Below are 19,237 nucleotides of genomic sequence, written 5' to 3' on the forward strand. Positions count from 1 at the left end.
CATATGGAAATCCATAATCTTTATTGTGCTGTTTTCCCTCCTATCATTCCTTAGAATCCTGACCTCTCATTTCATGATCATTTTCATCAAAGCTGCCTTCCACCTTCAATTTTTCAACCAGTTTCTCCCTATTTATAAGAATCAAATCTGTAGCAGCCTCTCCCTTAGTTGCTTTCTCCACCTTCTGCAATAAAAAGTTGTCTCCATTGCCTTCCAAGAACTTGTTGGATAGTGTGTGCCCTACTGTATTATTTTTCCAGGAGATGTCTGGGTAGTTGAAGTCACCCTTCACCACCAAGTCCTGTGCTTTAGATGATTTTGTTAGTTGTTTATAAAAAGCTTCATCCTCTTTTTTTTTTTTTTGGTTTAGGTGGTCTATAATAGACAACTATCATGACATCATCCTTGGGTTTTACCCCTTTTAAAAGGACTACCTCCACGTCTATCTTGACCTCAGTGCAAGTGTATACATGTTTGATATACAAGGCAACATCTTCTCCATTATAAAATCAGTGGTTATAACCTATTTAGGAAGGATCGAGTGGGCAAAAGGGGAAGAGAAGTGGCACTCTATGTCCAAAATTGCATAACCAGTTTCCAGGTCACTGATAACTAGGAAGAAAATGATCTTGAATATTTATTGATCAATGTCCTAGCAGATAAGCACATGATGGGGTATTAGCTGGCATCTGCTGCAGACTACCAAATCACACTAGGGAATAAGATGACTGGCTGCTTACACATGTGTGTATAGATAAGGTGTAGAAAAAAAAAGTTGTGTGATCTTAATGGGCTTCAATTTGAGTGACATATGCTGGAGGTCTTATGGTGACATTACTAAAACATCCTTGGAATTTTAAATATTATAGATGACAATGTACTAACTCAAAATGTGTTGCATTCAATAAGGAGATCTCATATTGACAAATAAAGAGGAACTGATCACAAAACAAAAATTAATGGTAACTTAGGTACAAGTGGTCATGATTTGATCACATTTATAATGGGCAAACAAAATAAAGCCCAGACCAGTGATATGTATACTTGGTGCTCTAAAAGGGCCAGTTTCACAAAGCTGAGTTATGAGCCAGATTCAACTAGGAGGAAGAATTTAATCAGAAAAATGTGAATGACAATTGGGAGTTCTTTGAGAACACTTTACTAGATACCCAAGGACCCACAATTGACTAAGAAGGGTTGTATGAGTTAAAAAACTGTCCTAGTTTAGAGGGGAAGTGAAGTCAGCTATAAAATGTTTTAAAATATATAACAAACGAAAGAAAGGGGAAGTTGATAGTAATGAATAGAGATCAGAAGTTAGGAATTGTAGAAAATTTACAAGAAAAGCTAAGGGCCACAAGGAGAAATGTATAGCCAGTAGAGTTAAGAACACTAAGAAGGAATTATTTAAGTATATTAGGGGGAAAAAGGAATTCTAACAATGGTATTTGTCCATTGACCAATTGGTCCATTGCGTGAAAATGGTAGAATTATCAATAATAATGCAGAAAAGGCAGAAGTGTTCTATAAATATTTCTGTTCAGCATTTGGGGGGGAAATAGATGATGTATTCATACCACATGATGATATTATTTCTATTCCACTAATATCTCAGGAGGATGTTAAACAGCAGCTACTAAAGTTAGACATTTTTAAATCAGCAGGTCTGGATAACTTGCATCCAGGAGTTTTAAAAGGGATAGCTGAGGAGCTATCTGTAAATGATGATTTTCAATAAGTTTTGGAACAGCAGGAAAATTCAAGAAGACTGGAATAAAGCTAATATTGTTGTGCCAATATTTTATAAGGATAAATGGGATGATCAGATAATTATAGGCCTGTCAGTCTGACATTGATCCTGGGCAAGATAAAGGAACAGCTGATACAAGATCTGATTAATAAAGAATTAAAGGAGGGTAATATAATTAATGCCAATCAGCATAGGTTTATGGAAAATAGATTCTCTCACACTAATTTGTAATCTCATAAAAAATAGTTATCAAGTTTGGTTGAATAAGGTAATAGTGTTGATGTAATATACTTAGACTTCTGTAAGGCATTTGATTTGCTATTGCATGACATTTTTATGAAAAAAATAGGAAGATATAAAATTAACAAGGCATACTTTAAATCGATTAAAAGCTGAATAACAGAGAGGTCTCAAAATGTAATTGTAAACAGGGAATCAACATAGCATGGATGTGTTTTTACTGAGGTCCCGGAGGGATTGGTTCTTGGCCCTACACTATATAACGTTTTTATTTATGACCTGGAAGAAAACATAACATCATCACTGATGAAGTTTGCAGATGACACAAAAATTGGGGAATGGGTAAATAATGAAGAGGACAGGTTACTGATAGAGACCCATGTGTAAGCTGCACGCAAGCAAACAATATGCATTTTAATACAACTAAATGTAAATGTATACATCTAGGAACAAAAAATGTAGGCCATACTTACTGGATGGTGGAGTCTATCTTGGGAAACAGTAGCTCTGAAAAAGATTGGGGGATGGGGAAGAATAATCAGCTGAACATAAGCTCCCTGTGCAAGGCTGTGGCCAAAAGAGATAATGCAATCCTTGGATGCATAAACAAGGGAATCTTGAGTGGTACCTGCAAGTTTATTTTACTTCTGCATTTGGCATTGGAATACTGTGTCCAGTTCTGGTGTCCGCAGTTCAAGAAGGATGTTGATACATTGAAGAGGGTTCAGAGAAGCACCACGAGAATGATTAAAGGATTAGAAAACATGCCTTACACAGTGATAGACTTGAGGAGCTCAATCTATTTATCTTAACTGAGAGAAGGTTAAGGAGTGACCTGATTACAGTCTATAAATATCTACATAGGGAACAAATATTTAATAATGGGCTCTTCAGTCTAGCAGAGAAAAGTATAACATGATGCAATGGCTGGAAGTTGAAGCTAGATAAATTCAGACTGGAAATAAGGCATACGTTGTTGACAGTGAGAGTAATTATCCATTGGAACAGTTTACCAACAGTCTTGGTGGATTCTCCATCACCGACAACTTTTAAATTAAGATTAGATATATTACTATGATCTGCTTTATGGATTATTTTGGGGAAGTTCTATGGCCTATGTTATACCAGAGGTCAGACTAGATGATCACAATGTTCCCTGCTGGCCTTAGAATCTAAAACATGTCATAGTCATTCTGGCGCTCACTGCTGTTGGCATTGTGGTTGTCTCAGCAAGTTAGGATTTCAGCCCCAGGGGAAAACGAGCAAGAGTAAGGTCATGGTTACTGAAATGAAAGAAATACATTAAAACAGTACCCGAGTACAATGCATTGTGGACAGTGGTATGCAAATCCAAATATAAATAAGGTTGATAGGCCTTCCAGCCTTAAAAGTTGCCAAAGGGCTTCTTTCACCCTGTAGTCTTTTCTGCCCTTCATAAGTGTGGTACGACTGTTCCATCCGCCAGCAATGCCACTAGTCTCTAGGGGGAAGGACAGACATTAAAGTTATGGGTATTCTTAGCAGCTGTCACTTCTGTAATGGTTTCTTTTAATTGTATTTCTTAATGACACTTTTTTTTTAAAAAAAATTGTTTTTGTATTTCTTTATTTTGGTAGAGAAAAATCAGAATGCTAATGGGGCCACAGTGATTTGCAACCAGCTACCACTTTCTTAATCCTTAGGAGACTGCCCACTTCACGAGGGAGATATAAGCTGAGGGTGATTCATATACTTGTGTCTAGTGATGCCACTGTAGACTACTGTGCTGTGGGAAAGGGACAGTCTTGGCCCTGCCTGAACTGAATCCTGCCTCCCCCCTCTTGCTTGGAACCCCTTTTTCCCCCTAGCAATCCCTCCCACTGAGAGACACCTCCCCTTGCTGCCATTATGTTCATTCCCTCAGCCCAGGAAACTGCAGCAGATGGCAATGTGTGCTGATGAGTGGCAGCTTTATGGCATGGAGTCAGAAGCTCTGTGTTGAACAGTAAGCCAGCTGCTGACACAGGTAAGCTGGGAAAGAGTGTGGCTGGCTACTCCTTGGAGCTTTTTCAAACTGTGATAGTAAGGACTAGAAGAAAGCGAAGGGGGATGAGACAGGCTCATTTTCAAGAGGAGAAGAAATGGGGCTGTGCTGGAATAGGGCACAGGCCACAGGACAGGCATATTTGTTTTCAGCCCCTCAGTGAGGATCATGGCGTTGCAAGGAAGGTTAATATTGATTACTCTAGCCTTTTTTCCGTTGGTCTAATCAACTTTATTTCAATGTATGACAAAATAAAGATCCAGAATATACATAAACATTCAGTGGGCTAAGTTTTAAAACACACCCAGGCAGAAGTATAACCTCTGTATTCTCTACTTTAGTAAGAGAGCTTCAGCTGGAGCTGTTTAACTTCAAAGGGTGTGAGTCTCCCTTTACTAGTGCTCTTTGTATCTATTGTTTTGTCTGCTGAAACAACAGAGCCATGTGTAATGCATCTAGTATGCTGACTTTTGTCTCACTCTTTCCATGCAAGATCTTCATTGTCAGGTGTGGTGTTTTTAGAGCCTGCAGGAGCTAGACGTCTGAAAAAAGAAATAATTTGCTTCACTGATGTCTGGCAATGTGCAAAATCCAATTAAAATCACCTCAGACATTCCTATTCCATACAGATTTAATAAGACATGAAAGTTGCATTGGGCCTATAATTAGAATCACTTTTTTTAAATATAAATTTTGCCATTATATCCGGTTGGAAGCTATCTTATAAAAGATTTAAGGCTGAGATGCAGTTAGATTATAACCACCTGTAATGTATCCTCTAAGCTTTGAACAGTCTGATGTTCCCAAGCTTGTGTTGCTCTTTGCATTAATAAAATAGTATTTACTATCCTTTAATAAATAAATATTTAATATTACAGAACAAATTCAACCATCTGAGTCTACTTGATCTATCAGGCTTTCAGACTTTCTCTCCATTATGTTAGCCAAAAGAGAGGTCGTTTTAATAACCTTTATTCACTCTAATTCCACTGTGTTTTCACTCATGCTTCCCTTTAGTCAACTGTACTTGAAGTAAATGGCCTTGTGAAATGGAAAGTATAAAGTAATGATGGTGGCAAATTATGTCTTGAATAATCACAAGCCATTGATCAATGAAAGACATGGGTTGAGAATAGAGAGAAAATGAAACCAAATCAGCTCAAACAACAAGAGTCCTGTAGCACTTTAAAGACTAACAAATTTAATTTCTGCAGGCATAAGCTTTCGTGGGCTGCAACCCACTTCGTCAGATGTAAGGTTACAGCCCACGAAAGCTTATGCCTGCAGAAATTAAATTTGTTAGTCTTTAAAGTGCTACAGGATTCTCGTTGTTTTTGCTGTATACAGACTAACACGGCTACCCCTCTGGAACAAGTCAGCTCAGTATCTGTCAGAAGTCCCACCCTGGGATACATCTATAGGGAGGAACACAGCATAAATCAGAGATACCTACCTAGTCCTCTACAAAGAGTGGGGCAATGTTTTACAAGAAAATTACTGAAGGATTCGGGGGGGTAAGTACAGGAGAGAGCAATTAGGCTGAGGAGGAGTGAGGGAAGCCAGGTTTATATTCATTAAAAAAGAATACAAAGAGCTAAAGTTACTCCTGAATGTTTGAGCACAGCTGGTTGAGGGGAGTTTTCGGAGAGGTGAGGCAAATGGGTGAGACTGGGAAGGAGGTGGAGGATTACCTCCTCCCTGCTGCTGAGCTGGTGTGCAGGTCACGTCAAGAGGGGTTGGGAGAGCTGCAGCTGTGGAGATGCACAGCAGGCTAAAGCCAAGAAGTGGGGTCTGTGGCTCAGAGTGAAATAGTGGCCCCAGGTATAATGAGATGGACTCTGTCAGCCGCCAGGGAGGTGTTGTGGATCCTGGTTTGGATCGGGGGATATTTAGATAGGATGGAAGAGCTATGGGAGCTGGGAAGTGGGAAGGGTCAAATATTGCAGGGAGCTAAGGAGCTAGGTCAGGGTTGGGGGAGGAAGGATATTGAAGCGACAGGGAGCGACAGGGCACTCAGAGGTAGGGCAGGTATTAAGGAGAGAGAACAAGGTCTCCAGCACTCGAGCCAGGTTATGAGGAAGCAGTTCTGCTGTCACTTTGGCAGCATATCCACACTAAAGGGCTACTCTTTTCAAAAACATTACCAAAGGCAGCAACAGGAGCTGCACCACGAAGTAAGTTAGAAGCACTTAGAGAGAAGGAATGTGATTGTAATCCTTTGATGAAGGATGCTGTACTGTGGAAGTACAGAATATTATTTAGAAGTAGAAAAATGAACTAGAAGATGGAGTTTGTAGCTTCCTGCCATTCCTGAGTGTTACTATATTTACTCCTTGTACAGGCAACTTGGTTACAGATAGCGTGCTGGAGAGTTACAAGACAATTTGATTCAAGCTGTGAAGCTGAGCTCACACTTTTGCATGAGGATTCTGTATGTGACAGGTGACTTTTGTTACTGCTTCTTAATGTTAGAGGATCAGAAATTTCCCATCAGTTGCAAGGCCATGTTCATTAACAGACTGATAGACATGAGAGTCATTGGGAGTCAGCCATCTTCCCTCATCCTGGTCTGCAACATTATATTATCTCTGATTCTGGCCTTCATTTCACCCACATTCTCCTTATGCCTTTGAGTTACTGCAAGATTATCATTACTTTGTCACCTTGCCTGTAGCCAAAAAGGGAAGATGTTCACCCTCTAAGAAGTTGCTATCCAGGTTGTTCAGAAATGTGTGTTCATTGGATGAAAAGTTCATCCAAAGCCCTTGCCTCCCTTCTTCCCGACACGTATGTAGCAGCAGGGAGAACTGCAATTATGTGCACTGCACGTCAAAAGTAACCTGTTTCGAAATGAATCAGTAAGTCACCCAGGAGAGCAATCTACAGTGAGATATACCAATATAACAGACCTTTGTTGGCAATCAGAGAACAATGGGAACATGCTGGCCTAATGTATTATCTCTTTAATCTCTACATCAAGAGCCAGCACATTACCTATTCATTTGGAAGCAAATGAGTTTCACAGTTAAGTTTCACCAAGGAAGACAGAGAACTATCATAAGAGTTTCATTGCAGTTGAAAGCTAAAATTAGTTTATGTGACATTCTCAAAGGCTCAGCACAACATGCAAGACAACAGGGAGAGACTGTTCTATGGGTAAATGTCTCTACAGTCAGATTGGATTGGAATTCTCTGGTCTTGCATGGATTAGTGCAAATTAATTTTTGCATTAATTTACTGAAGGCCAAGAACATCACTAGGTTCTAGTGAATTCAATTAACTGCAATAACAATATTTTTGTGGTCAGTGCAGTGATATTAAGGCATTTTGCGGCATATGGGTCATAGACACTAACGATCTTCACAGACTACAGATGAAATATTGTAATTTATTTTACGTCAGGTTTCCATGATTTTTGTACTTTACCAAGGCCTTGGATGGCTTTCATGCGCAGAACTCGCCTCGTTTCATGCTGCAGAATTTTTGCTCGTTTTAATTTTACTCAAGGCAATTTTTAAACAACCTGTATGCGTGTCTATGTTACTTAAACAATGAGCATCCCATACTGGTGACCTAGGCAGGCTTAGCTTCTTCATTCACCCTGCTGGTCCCTGTGTCTCTCAGTCTAGGACTCCACCTGCACATACACGGTGCATTTTGGTCAATTCCCTGGCCAAGAGGTTGTTAAATTAGTTTCATATTTCAGATGTTTACATCTGAAATTTCACAGTGATATAACCCGGGGCTCCCGACCCAAAAGTCAGTCACGGGGGGGATCACAAGGCTATTGTAGAGGGGGCCGTGGGATTGCCACCCTTACCTCTGCCCTGCTGCTGGCAGGGTGCTGCCTTCAGAGCTGGGCAGCCAGAGAGGAAGGCTGCTGGGAAGGCACCAGAGCTAAAGCCAGTGCCATCACCAGCAGCAGCACAGAAGTGAGGGTATGGGGGGTGGGTTACCATATGTCCGGTTTTCCCAGCAGTCTCCCACCCGAATGGGGGCTGACAGCTGGAGCCAAAGCCTCCCCGCACCGGGTGGGTGACAGCTAGAGTTGTAGCCTCTGCGTGGGTTGGGGAGCTGACAGCTGGAGCCACAGAGCTTCCTACAACCGGGGGGAGGTTCCCGGAGGTGAGTCTGACCCGTCTGTTCTGTTCCTCCTGGACTTTTTGGCCTGATCTGCATACCCGGCACTCCCAAAATTCCCATAGAGCAGCCATAGTCCCTGAATGATTTTTAGCATGTTTTTGGTTTGGGGGCTCAGCAGAACCCCAAGATGGAATTTCTAAGTGTTCTACCAATGCTTATTCATTGTTCTACTTTTACATAGTCCCAGACTCAGGCTAGTAAACACTTTGGCGCATCTATACCATAAAATAGAGCCATATGGGCTCCTGCATGACATTAAGTTTTTGCATCATCTGGATGTGCAATTGAATGTATTCCCTATAGAACATATTAGTTTTAGGGAGGTACAAAGGATCATGGCATGTCCTGAAGCAACAGTGTGTACTAAATTAAATTTGTCAAGCTTATAACATCCTCTTCTGTAATCTTTCCAATACCTGTTTGAGTTAGGAATGAATAGTCCCTTTAATCAGGGAGCCATGGCAGAATGGTACAAATCTCTGGCTATCTCCAATATTGGATGTAAGGCCTTTTAGTTCAGGGAAGTGTGTCTGTCGCAATTTTCTCTCTCATTTTTCCACCAGCTTTTCCTTTTGTGGGGGCTATTTGGGACTTTTGCCCAGTTTTGTTATAAGACTGGATGGTTTGTATTTGAGCATCAAACCCACAGTCTGATCAGACTTTGTTTTCAGTTCTGTATGGTGTCCTGGCACTGGATTGGGAGTGGGAATTATAAAATGTTGCTTGGTAGATCATCTCCCTTGACTTATAGCAAAGAGAAAGAGAAAAAGGGAAGAGCTGTTAACCAAGCAGGCCTAGTCTCAAAGCCAGGGTGAGAGCTGTTAATGGCATAGCTTAATGTAAGCAAAAGACTGATAGTTACAATAGCAACATAGGTTGGCCCAGCTAGATATATGCATGTTCATTTTCATTACGGTTTTGTGAAACTGGGATGCTACTTCTTATGTACCTTCTGATCTCTGTGTTTTTATTAGCCTACAAGGCTACCCTGATATGTATATAATTATGTTAGATAGTATTGGTATTTTTGGCTGCTATTTCATTTTCTGCTTAGCTGATACTTCTTGAAGAGATTTACATTTTTACTGCAGGCTGCAGCTTTTAAGCTAATTTATGGAATTAAAGAAATCATGTTGGCGTCCCCTCCTCCTCATTTTCAGAAGCTACATAATTTCCAAGTCTCTTCTAAGAGCCCCTCTCTGATCTCATACACCCTGAGCAGATCAGGTTTTCTCAAAACACAAATGAAAGACTGGCACAGTGTGAGTTAGTTGTTTAAAGTAGAGCCTACTCTGAAATGTCACTTTAGTGTTTTAGGCACCAACTTAACACTGTGTTCCTCCAGTTTTACTTTGAAATAGGTAGGATTTTTATAGTCCCAGGTTTGTTTTTGCAAAAGTCTATTCAAAACTCTATTACAGTTATTAGAACTTTTCATTGCTTTTCTCTAATCATAATTTTATTGGGTTGTTGCCAGCCATTAGACATGGAAATATTTTGTGGGAGGTCTATGTATAATGATGATCACGATGGTCCCTTCTGGTCTTGGAATCTATGAATTGTTTATCTTTAAATTGGATGTAAAAAGCCATTTTGGTGCCCTTATTCTTTGTTCCAACACCATCCAATGCATTTGCATTTGCATTTGCAAGAGAAAATGAGCTTCATGAGTGTTATAATGGTTGAACTGAGTTGGATGGGTTATGCAACCCCATAATGCTTCAAATACCTCAAAAGCTGCCACCTCCACATCTTCTCCTGGTGCCAGGGCATAGTTTTATGAGCTGCAATAAATGTATGGCTGCATCATCATTAACAAGATGAGGATAATCAGTATTTTATGCTCAACTCCCAAAGAAACAGAATTACTCTTTGAAAAGAACAATGGAGATACAGAATAATAAAAATGATAATAAATAGTTGCCTTTTGGCAAAGGAGTTTTGAAGGGGAATTCTGAAAAATAAAAAAATTACTAGGAACAAGATCCTCTATAGCTACCCTGAAATAATTAAGTGGTAACATAAAGTAGGTTCCATATTAATATGAACGGCTTTGTTTCTTTGCAAAGCCTCACATAAATATTAGTTGAAGAAAAAGTTGAAGAAGGGAAGCCTGATTAACGCTGAAGAAAGGTTCGTTTGTGCCTGAAACACTGGAGATATTTTTAAATAATCCTGCACTATGTAAAACTCTAACCCCTATAAAGCTACCAAGGTTAAAGAGACATATGGTGCTCTGCTGAGCATGTGCTGGCTGTGCGTGTCAGATGCCTGGGGGCAACTTATGTACCCAATTTTTCCAAGATTTTAAACTGTGTTCCTATGACAGAACATGTGTGTCCTGTTTGTTCCACAGCCTCTTCCTGCTTTCACTACTTGCCTTGCCCCTTGTTGGACATGTTACCTGGCAGATTGTGAGAGATGTATTCAATATGAGTTTTGTGTAATTTGAATAGGACCCACAAAGAGTCACATTTTATTTTTGATTTAAGCACATCCCCAAAAAAGGATTAAATAGTCCAATAAAGTCCAATGTGGGGATGTAGAATAAAGTCCTATGTAGGGAAAATAGTTCTCAAAACCTTTTTGCGATTTGAATAATCCTTTTGAAGGATATCATGTCAGTGGATGCCTTATTCAACAGCTGGAAGGATTTGAAGTAAATTCTCAACTGGTCAGGTACAAGTTCAGGCTGACAATGGGTAGGCCAAAGACAGGAAGTAACAGTGGCAGTTCGAATAACACCTCAATGGGACATAAAGTCCCTGTCACTGAAGATTTGATTTCTGAAGTTTTTTAAGTGACAGCTTCCAGGGATCAATTTGGATTTGACTCGTATTCATTCTGATTATGAATTGGGCATGATATTAATTTTCTAAATATTTTATGGGAGGGAAATATATTTTGAGTGTTTTTTATATTGACAACTAACCAGATATGAAGCCTGTATCTAAAGAAAGTGACAGATGGAAGAAGCATTACTTTCAGTAATAAAGAAATGAAAAGAAAGTTGGCAGTGACATTTGGACTGTGAGGCCAGCTGGAGAGCAAGTGTGCATGGACAAGGTTTAATTTGAAGACAGTTAATGGTGTAAACACCTGTATTTGGTAAATGGCAGTTAGTAGTATAAGAAGAAGGACTTGTTAAGGAACTAAGGGTCAGATCCTCAGAGATATTTAGGCACCTAACTCCCATTGATTTCAGTGGGAGTGAGGCACCTAAATACCTTTGAGGGTCTGGGCCTAAGACATTAATGAGTTTACAGCGCTGAAGTTTCAAAGACCAAAGCAATGGGTGAGCTTGTATCTTTAAAAGGGAGGGAGATTTTTCTGAGAGTGCCTGAAGAAGAGTATAAGTGTTAAAAATATTAATAAATACATTTATTTAAACTATAAAAGCTAATCAGATGTAGAGGCATCTTCCCTCCAGAGATATCAAGGCCAGTGTTGTTTATCATTTCCTTTGCATTACACCTGGATAATCTCATTACAAATGGGAGCAATATTAGTGAGAAGTAATAGCAACACAACTCTCCAATCTTGATTGGGGACTTTGGATGCTACTGTAATACAAATAAATAATGTCACTCTAACAAATGTAAACACTATTCTGTTGATGGCACCAGAATCTTGTGCAATGAATTCATTATTGACTTTTAGTGAATGTTTGTACTATGGATTTGGTTGCTACCAAGTCAAATTGACCCTTCAGAATTATTAGGAACATAAAAATTGCCATACTGGATCAGACTCAAGGTCCATCAAGTCAAGTATCTTGTCTCTGACAGTGATCAGAACCAGATGTCACAGAGGAAAGGGTAAGAAACCCGGCAGTGAAATAATCTGCATGCCACATAGGTCTTTCTCCTCCTTATTTGGGCTAGTGGGCTATTCAGGGAACTCATTCTGCACAAACTAGTGATCAGTAAAAAATCTTTGTAATTTGGGAAGTAAATACTTTTCAGCCTCAGATTATTAAAAGTTTTGTAATATTTCAAAATGTACAATAAATATATTCTCGGTGAGGAGTTAGGCCTGAGGCATGGTGTTAAACATGAAAGCTTAACCGTGTTGTGTAGGAAATATATATCAAAACGTAACAAAAGTTAAAAGTGTGTATCTCATTTTTAATGCTATGATACATTATTATTTATTTGTATTATAGTAGTTCCTAGAAGTTCTCACTAAGACTGGGGCCGCATTGTGCTAGGCACCATTGAACACATAGTAAGCGACAATCCCTGCCCAGAAGAGTTGATGGGTGAAATCCTGGCTCAACTGATGTCAGTGACATTATCCATGGTTTAAACCGACAAGACAAACAAAGGCTGGCAGGGAAAACAGAGGTGCGGGGGGGGGGGGGGGGCGATGAAACAGCTTGCCCAAGATCATGCCGCAGGTCACTTGTTTGTAGAGCTGGGATTAGACTCAGAGGAATTCATACCCATTCTGAAGGCTTTGTACCTAAAAATATAAAAGTGTACCGCCTGCGTTCTCAGCCTGGAGAGTCACGACCCCTCCTCTCCTTTCCTTTATGCTTAGATGGGAGGGCCAAGGGACCAGGGAAACTACTTTCTTTTGTAACATGAGGGTGGAAAAGGCTGAGAGCTGCTGGTTTAAAGGAAATTATAAAATGACCAGGAAAAGTGAGGCATGTGAATGATCAGTGAGGATCCCAAAACATGCAGGTATCCAGGTCAAACAGGATAGCATTTAATGGCCCAATCACAAAGCATCTCACTTTTCTATTAATGGCTTGGTCCTGAAAAGTGCTGTGCACTTTGGCCCTGATCCAGCAAATCATTTAAGCACATGCATAACTTTCAGCATAAGTGGTCACTTTGAACCGCACAGGAAACTGACCTGAAGTCAATGGAGCAGCCCCTGTGCTTAAAGTTAAAAATATACTTAAGTGCTTTGCTGGATCAGGGCCAGAGGACTCAGCGCCTTGCAGGATCAGACTTTAAGGGCTCCATTTATTGTTGCAATTCACTAATACAGAGTGGGTGCAATTCTGATTTGAACCCTTTTGCACTTTGCTGTGGTGTGCAGGGCAACACTGAATTGGGACCTAAACATTTGGTTCTGCTTTGTACAGAGTAAAAAGGATGAACATGGTAGGGAGAACATACGAGCCTGATCCTGCTGTAATGATCCAATGCTATTAAAATACTCAATGCAAACAGCAGGAAAAACAGTAGCAATCTCTCTATCCTCGGTATTTATACAACCCACATTACCAAAGTATCTGAGAGCCTCACAATCCTTAGTGGATTTACCCTCATAACACTCCAGTGAGGTAGGGAGATCATATTAACCCCATTTTACAGATGGGGAACAGAGGAACAAAGTGATTTTCCCGAAGTCATGCAGGAAGTCTGTGACAGAGCAGGGAATTAAACCTAAATCTCCAAAGTCCCAGGTTAGTACCCTAAGCACTGGTCCAGTCTTCCTCTCTAATCCTGTATGTGCATATGCTAGTGGTGGGAAATCTGTGAGGGGACAGAAATTTGTTTTAAACTTTAAACTTCTTAGAAGTAACAGTCAGATTAGGAAGGATCCCAACTTTGTATTCAGAATAAAAAAGAAATCTTAAGCTATCCAACAAAGACAACTGCCAAGAGCAAAGGGAGAAAAAGAATGATTTACATAAATAGCATAAATAACTGTACGACTGTGATAGTATCATGCGCCCTCAGAGACCCAAGGTATTCAGCTGACAACTTGACACCAGAGCTGTATGATTTGTATCCAGACAAAGCTATTGTTTAGAACCTTTTCTGGTGTAAACTGGCATAGCTCCATTGAAGTTGTGTCACATTTACACTAAATAAGGATCTGGTCCCCATACTAGCTGGTGCTGATCCAACATGTCCTTTTCGAGCTCCTATTTTGTCTTCTAATACTTTCTAGTATCTTTTAAAAAACGAATATATCATTGTAATAATCATCTTGAAAGTGGACAGTTAGGGCTTTACATTGATTTGTTTTTCTTCTACAGTCTGAAAAAAAGGTGAGCCTTTGCTAACCAATCACCCATGTTATTAGCAGTCACTGCCTCACAATGCGCCAAACTAGGTTACAGGTGCAATAGTTTAAAACTCTAATAGCAGCACTTATGAAAGCTTTTATCATCTTGAAGCAAACAGTGATGATCCTGCATTATATTGGAGAGCAAATTTTAATACTTCCTGACAGAAAGAATTAAGATCTCTCTAATGGTGCCAACACTAGATAAGTTCAAGCTAACATAGACTGGATCTGCTAACATTCGTGCATTTCAGTGGTGTCATTTTCACTGCTAAATAGTGTGTCAGCATTTCCATCAGAATCTATTTTCAGGTTTTGCGGGGGGGGGGGGGGGGGGGGGGGGGGGGGGGGGGGGGGGGGTTGTTAGGTTTTGGGGTTTTTTTTACTACTCTGTATATTCAGTCTAAGCTGCGACCTGTCATACAAGCTTAAGGATGAAAATAATTATATTTTAATATTATAAAAACTTTTAAACTGTTTTTGGGGTGGAGCTGCAAATATTTGTTCAGTGTTTTCAGGTGCTATGCTCTAATTTTATAACTGAAAAAGCAACTTCAGCATTTCAAATTAATATTTCCCTTCTGTTACCTGTATAGTGGATTTAGCCTGTTAGACCTTATAGGTGACTTGGACCTCAAGCACCAAAAATGGGTGCTTGGAGTTAGTCTTCTACATTAGGCTTCAAAATAAAGGGCACTGACACTTGTTATTGGAAAGTCTCTAGGGAGCAAAGAGCCTGAACCGGTATATGAATCACATGCCCATTTTCATGGAGATTTTGGTAAGTAAAAGCAGGCAAAGTGTAGTGGTGGTGCTTTCAGACAGTGATGTACTGCTGTTTCCTGCTTTCTTCAAATGGCCTGAAAACAGTGAATCAGCCTTTCACTGAATGTAATTCTCCCTTTTGTCCATCTATCACAACCTTAATTGTCTGAATTGATTTTTTCCAGAAACTGCATCACATTACTGGCTCATATTCAATTTGTGATTCACTATAACTCCCAGCTCCTGCTGCCTAGCCAGTTGTTCCCTATTTTGTAGTTGTGCATTTGATTTTTTTGCTTTTGAAGTGTAATACTTTGCACTTGTCTTTACTGAATTTCATCTTCTTGATTTCAGACCAATTCTCCAATTTGTCAAGGTCTTTTTGAATTTTAATCCTGTGCTTCAAACCCCATATTGGTGTCATGCATAGATTTTATAAGCATACTCTCCACTCCGTAATCCAAGTCATTAATAAAAATATTGACTATAACCAGACCCAGGATGGACCCATGTGGGATCCCACCAGATATGTCTTCCCACTTTGAGAGCAAATCATTGATAACTACTTGATATTTAATTGGTTTAATAAACATCTACATTTTTGGTCTCAGTTCAATTAAAAAAAAAATCCAGCTGCTGAAATTTGCCTCCCACGCTGCAGAAGCCTCACATATACTATGTTACTTTTAAAAATCAAACTGGGACCTGTAGTTTGACCCCATGAACACCTATCATATGTTTAGTAGATATTTAAAAATCATAACAAATCTTACAAGTATCTTCTAGGAAGACTGAGAATAAATTTATAATCAAATAAAACAATGTAAAGGGCCAGACCTTGATGAAATGTCATTCAAAGTCAAAACAGTACAAAACATCTTCATCATCTCACCATCCCATCTAAGTATCAAATATGTTGGTGTGCAGATTGCACGTAATTTGATGCTGTGCTATGGAGAGTCATCTTCTTTATCTTCATTTCTCACTCTACAGATTGGAGTCTAAATAAAGTAGTTACTCCCACACCTCAGATGCAGAATCTGTGTGGGATTTCTTTATTAATTATTAAAGGAGAAAGCTATGATTGCATCTACTCTGATGTCAATTATTTCTTTTCTTGGCCTAATCCAGATGTAAAGCACGAAAACCAAATGACATATACCTTGAATATAGTTTAAGAATCATTGTGAGTGTATGTAACGCTTGTGAAAGGGACCTGATTGACAGCCCTTGAGATTGTAGTGCTCTCTATTTAGAACAGGTAGAATGGGAGCAGTAGAAATTCAGGATCCTTTTTTTTAACTAAATTTTTAAAAATGTACCTTTCATAAATATCAAGTAGGTTTACCATGTAGCAAGGAGCACGTCATCAGGTATAGCAAAAATAAATAATAGTACTAGCAATGATAAAAAGTTAAAGTAATATTTTATTTGTCTTGACAGAAATAAAAGAATTTACCAAATGAATCTTGACCAAATTGAGCAAAGGGAAAATGACCAAATCTGAGTCATGTTTACAAATGTACACATCCTAGATTAGGTGTAAATCTAATTTTAACTAAATCCCATTTTCAGAAGTGATTTAGGGCCAGATTTTTAAGGTATTTAGGTGCCTGTCTCCCACTGAAATAAAATATCTGGCCCTCCAACACTTGGGAGCCTAAGTCCTATTGATGTTCAGTAAGACTTACGCTCCTAAATGCCTAAATCACTTTTGAAAATGAGACTTAAGGCTCGTCTACACAGTGCTTTAGTCCACAGTAGAGGAGTGTCAATTCGAGTCCGTACTAACTGGCTTGCTGGTGCGCCCTAAGAGTTCCCTAGTGCACAGTAACATAGTGCAGTTTGGGATGGGACTCTGTTCATGCACCCTAGGACGCTTTTAGTGCATGACAGCAGTGTCCACATGGGCCAATTAGTGCACAACACTCTTGTATGGACTGAAACACCATGTAGACAAGCCTTTAAATGCTTAACTCACTAAAGTGCTTTTGAAATTTTTATTCAAAGTGAAGGTATAGACAAGAAGCAGGTCAAATGCTGAATGGTAAAGAATAAGCAGGGCCATAAACCTGAAATGCCTCCTGCATGTAGGAGTCTGTTTCTTCCCTTCCCCGGATATGGGCATCACTTCTGCTGATGTCAGTGGGAGCTATAGGTGCATGGGAAATATAAAGAGCCTTATAAAACAGCATTTTCCCATTTGATTGGCAAAGTAGCCATGGCCATATACCAAATAAAGCAGTTATGCAAAACAAAGGAGCACTGCGACAAAATCAGGAAAGGGGTTGTAAATCTGGTAAACAAAAAATAATGGCAGAAATTGAGACCATTATGATAGTCCAGCCTGGAGATAACTAGAGCATAGCCTAAATCTTGACACTTGGCGAGGTCAAATGTTACCTTTTTTTATGAAGGTAAAGGTATTGAATAAAACTAACTAGTAGTTATGACACAATAGCTACACATTCTGGGAACAGGGCCAATGTGAACAGGAAATGATAAATCAGAATAGAAGATAATGCTAAGGTTTCTGATAAAGAAAACGGGATGCAAGTGAGAAGAGCGTCTACTAAATTATGAACCTGACGGAACAGCAGAATCTGAAGAATTGCCCCAGTAGTTTGGATACAAACAACAGCAATGGAATAGCTCAGTTGTTAATAAATGCTTTATGAAGTTGTGGTTGCATTGACTGAAAGGCAATATGATCTGGAGGGAGGGAAAGATGGAGGATCCCAGGGCTTAGAAATGAGCAAATCCTGAACACTAACCTCAGTTCTGCTACTGACTTGCTGTGTGTCCCTGGGAAGACTGAAACCAAAATTGTGAAGTAGGCAGTTAAATAAAATGGCCTAATTTCCAGAGATGCTGAGACCCCTCATTTGTCCCTGAGGTTGGTGGAAGCTGGGAGCACTCAGAACCACTGAAAATCAGGACACTTATTTAGGCGCATAAACAGGAACTGAGGTGCCTAAATTTAGGTACCTAAGTTTGAAAATTTTGGCTGTCAACATCTGTACAGTGTGTATAGTAATTTCTACATAATTGACAGAGACTTGTGATGATTAATTAAAGTTTGTACATTCCTTTCAATATGTAAAGCTCAGTATAAGTATTATTGATACATTTTCTTATTAAAAACAGTTTTTTTTCTTTAGCTAGTATGTAATATTGGGTTATGAGTTTGCCTGGTTTTTATTTTAAGTTTAACAGGAAGTCTCTGAATCACATTTCAGAAAAAAAAAAACCCAAAAAACTGGTTTAGAAGCCACTTAAAATTGCAACTGTCTAACAGCTATTTATCTGTTTACGTAAAACAAGTTGATGGTTTCCACATCACAACCACTACCATAATCATCATATGTGGCCTGAGCAACATAAGTTAGACTCATGGACTTTAAGGTCAGAAGGAGCCAATATAATCAACTAGTCTGACTTCCTTCACAATGCAGGCTGCAGAATCTCACCCACCCACTCCTGTAATAGACCCCTAACCTATGACTGAGTTATTGAAGTCCTCAAATCATGGTTTAAAGACTTTAAGGTATAGAGAATCCACCAAGTGAGCTGTGCCCCATGCTACAGAGGAAGGTGAAAAACCTTCAGGGCCTCTGCCAATCTGTCCTGGGGGAAAAATCCTTCCCAAACCCAAACACAGCAATCAGTTAAAATTTGAGCATGCGGGCAAGACTCACCAGCCAGACACCCAAGAAAGAATTCTCTGTAGTAACTCAGAACCCATCCCATCTAACATCCCATCACAAGCCATTGGCATATTTACCCCCTGTAGTCAAAGATCAGTTAACATAAACTGTAGTGTAGATAAGCCCTCAGTTTTCTTTAGCAACTCCCTCCAACTTTGGGCTGTATTATGGCTCTTAAAGGCAATGGAGCACTGGAGAGAGGGAAGGAGTTAGCAGTTGGCTGTATGATGGAGTCCAGAGAAATTATGCCTGCTTCTAAGACCAGCAGTTACAACACCCCTACAAAAAAGATGTAGGGCCCAATTCATTATTGCCCTGTACCTCGACTAGTGCAAAGTGATGTAAAATGCTACCATTCTGATTTGGTAGCATTTTACAGCCAGTTTGCATTCACATTGCACTGGTGTAAATAAGGTGCAGGACAATGGTGAATCAGTGTGTGCACCAGCCCAGGCATTGTTTTTCAGGTAGGTGCTCCTGCCCCAGGGCGCGAAGCACTTGCTGGGCCTCTAGTTCACCTAGTCTGTTCTTCATGAAGTGTGCAGCACTAGAAGGCTTCCTAGTATTCAGCTGCTTTCT

General features: G+C 39.7%; 1 protein-coding gene across 3 annotated transcripts in view; it reads left to right on the forward strand.

Moving 5' to 3' along the window:
- The window catches only part of LOC137166958 (disks large homolog 2-like), a 623,160-nt gene that overhangs the window by 466,410 nt on the left and 137,513 nt on the right, over positions 1-19,237 (forward strand). The window lies entirely within an intron of this gene.

The sequence above is a fragment of the Emydura macquarii genome, unplaced genomic scaffold (genome assembly GCF_026122565.2).
Source record: "Emydura macquarii macquarii isolate MOO-44397 ecotype Brisbane River unplaced genomic scaffold, CSIRO-AGI_Emac_v2 contig_318, whole genome shotgun sequence".
Taxonomy (NCBI): domain Eukaryota; kingdom Metazoa; phylum Chordata; order Testudines; family Chelidae; genus Emydura; species Emydura macquarii.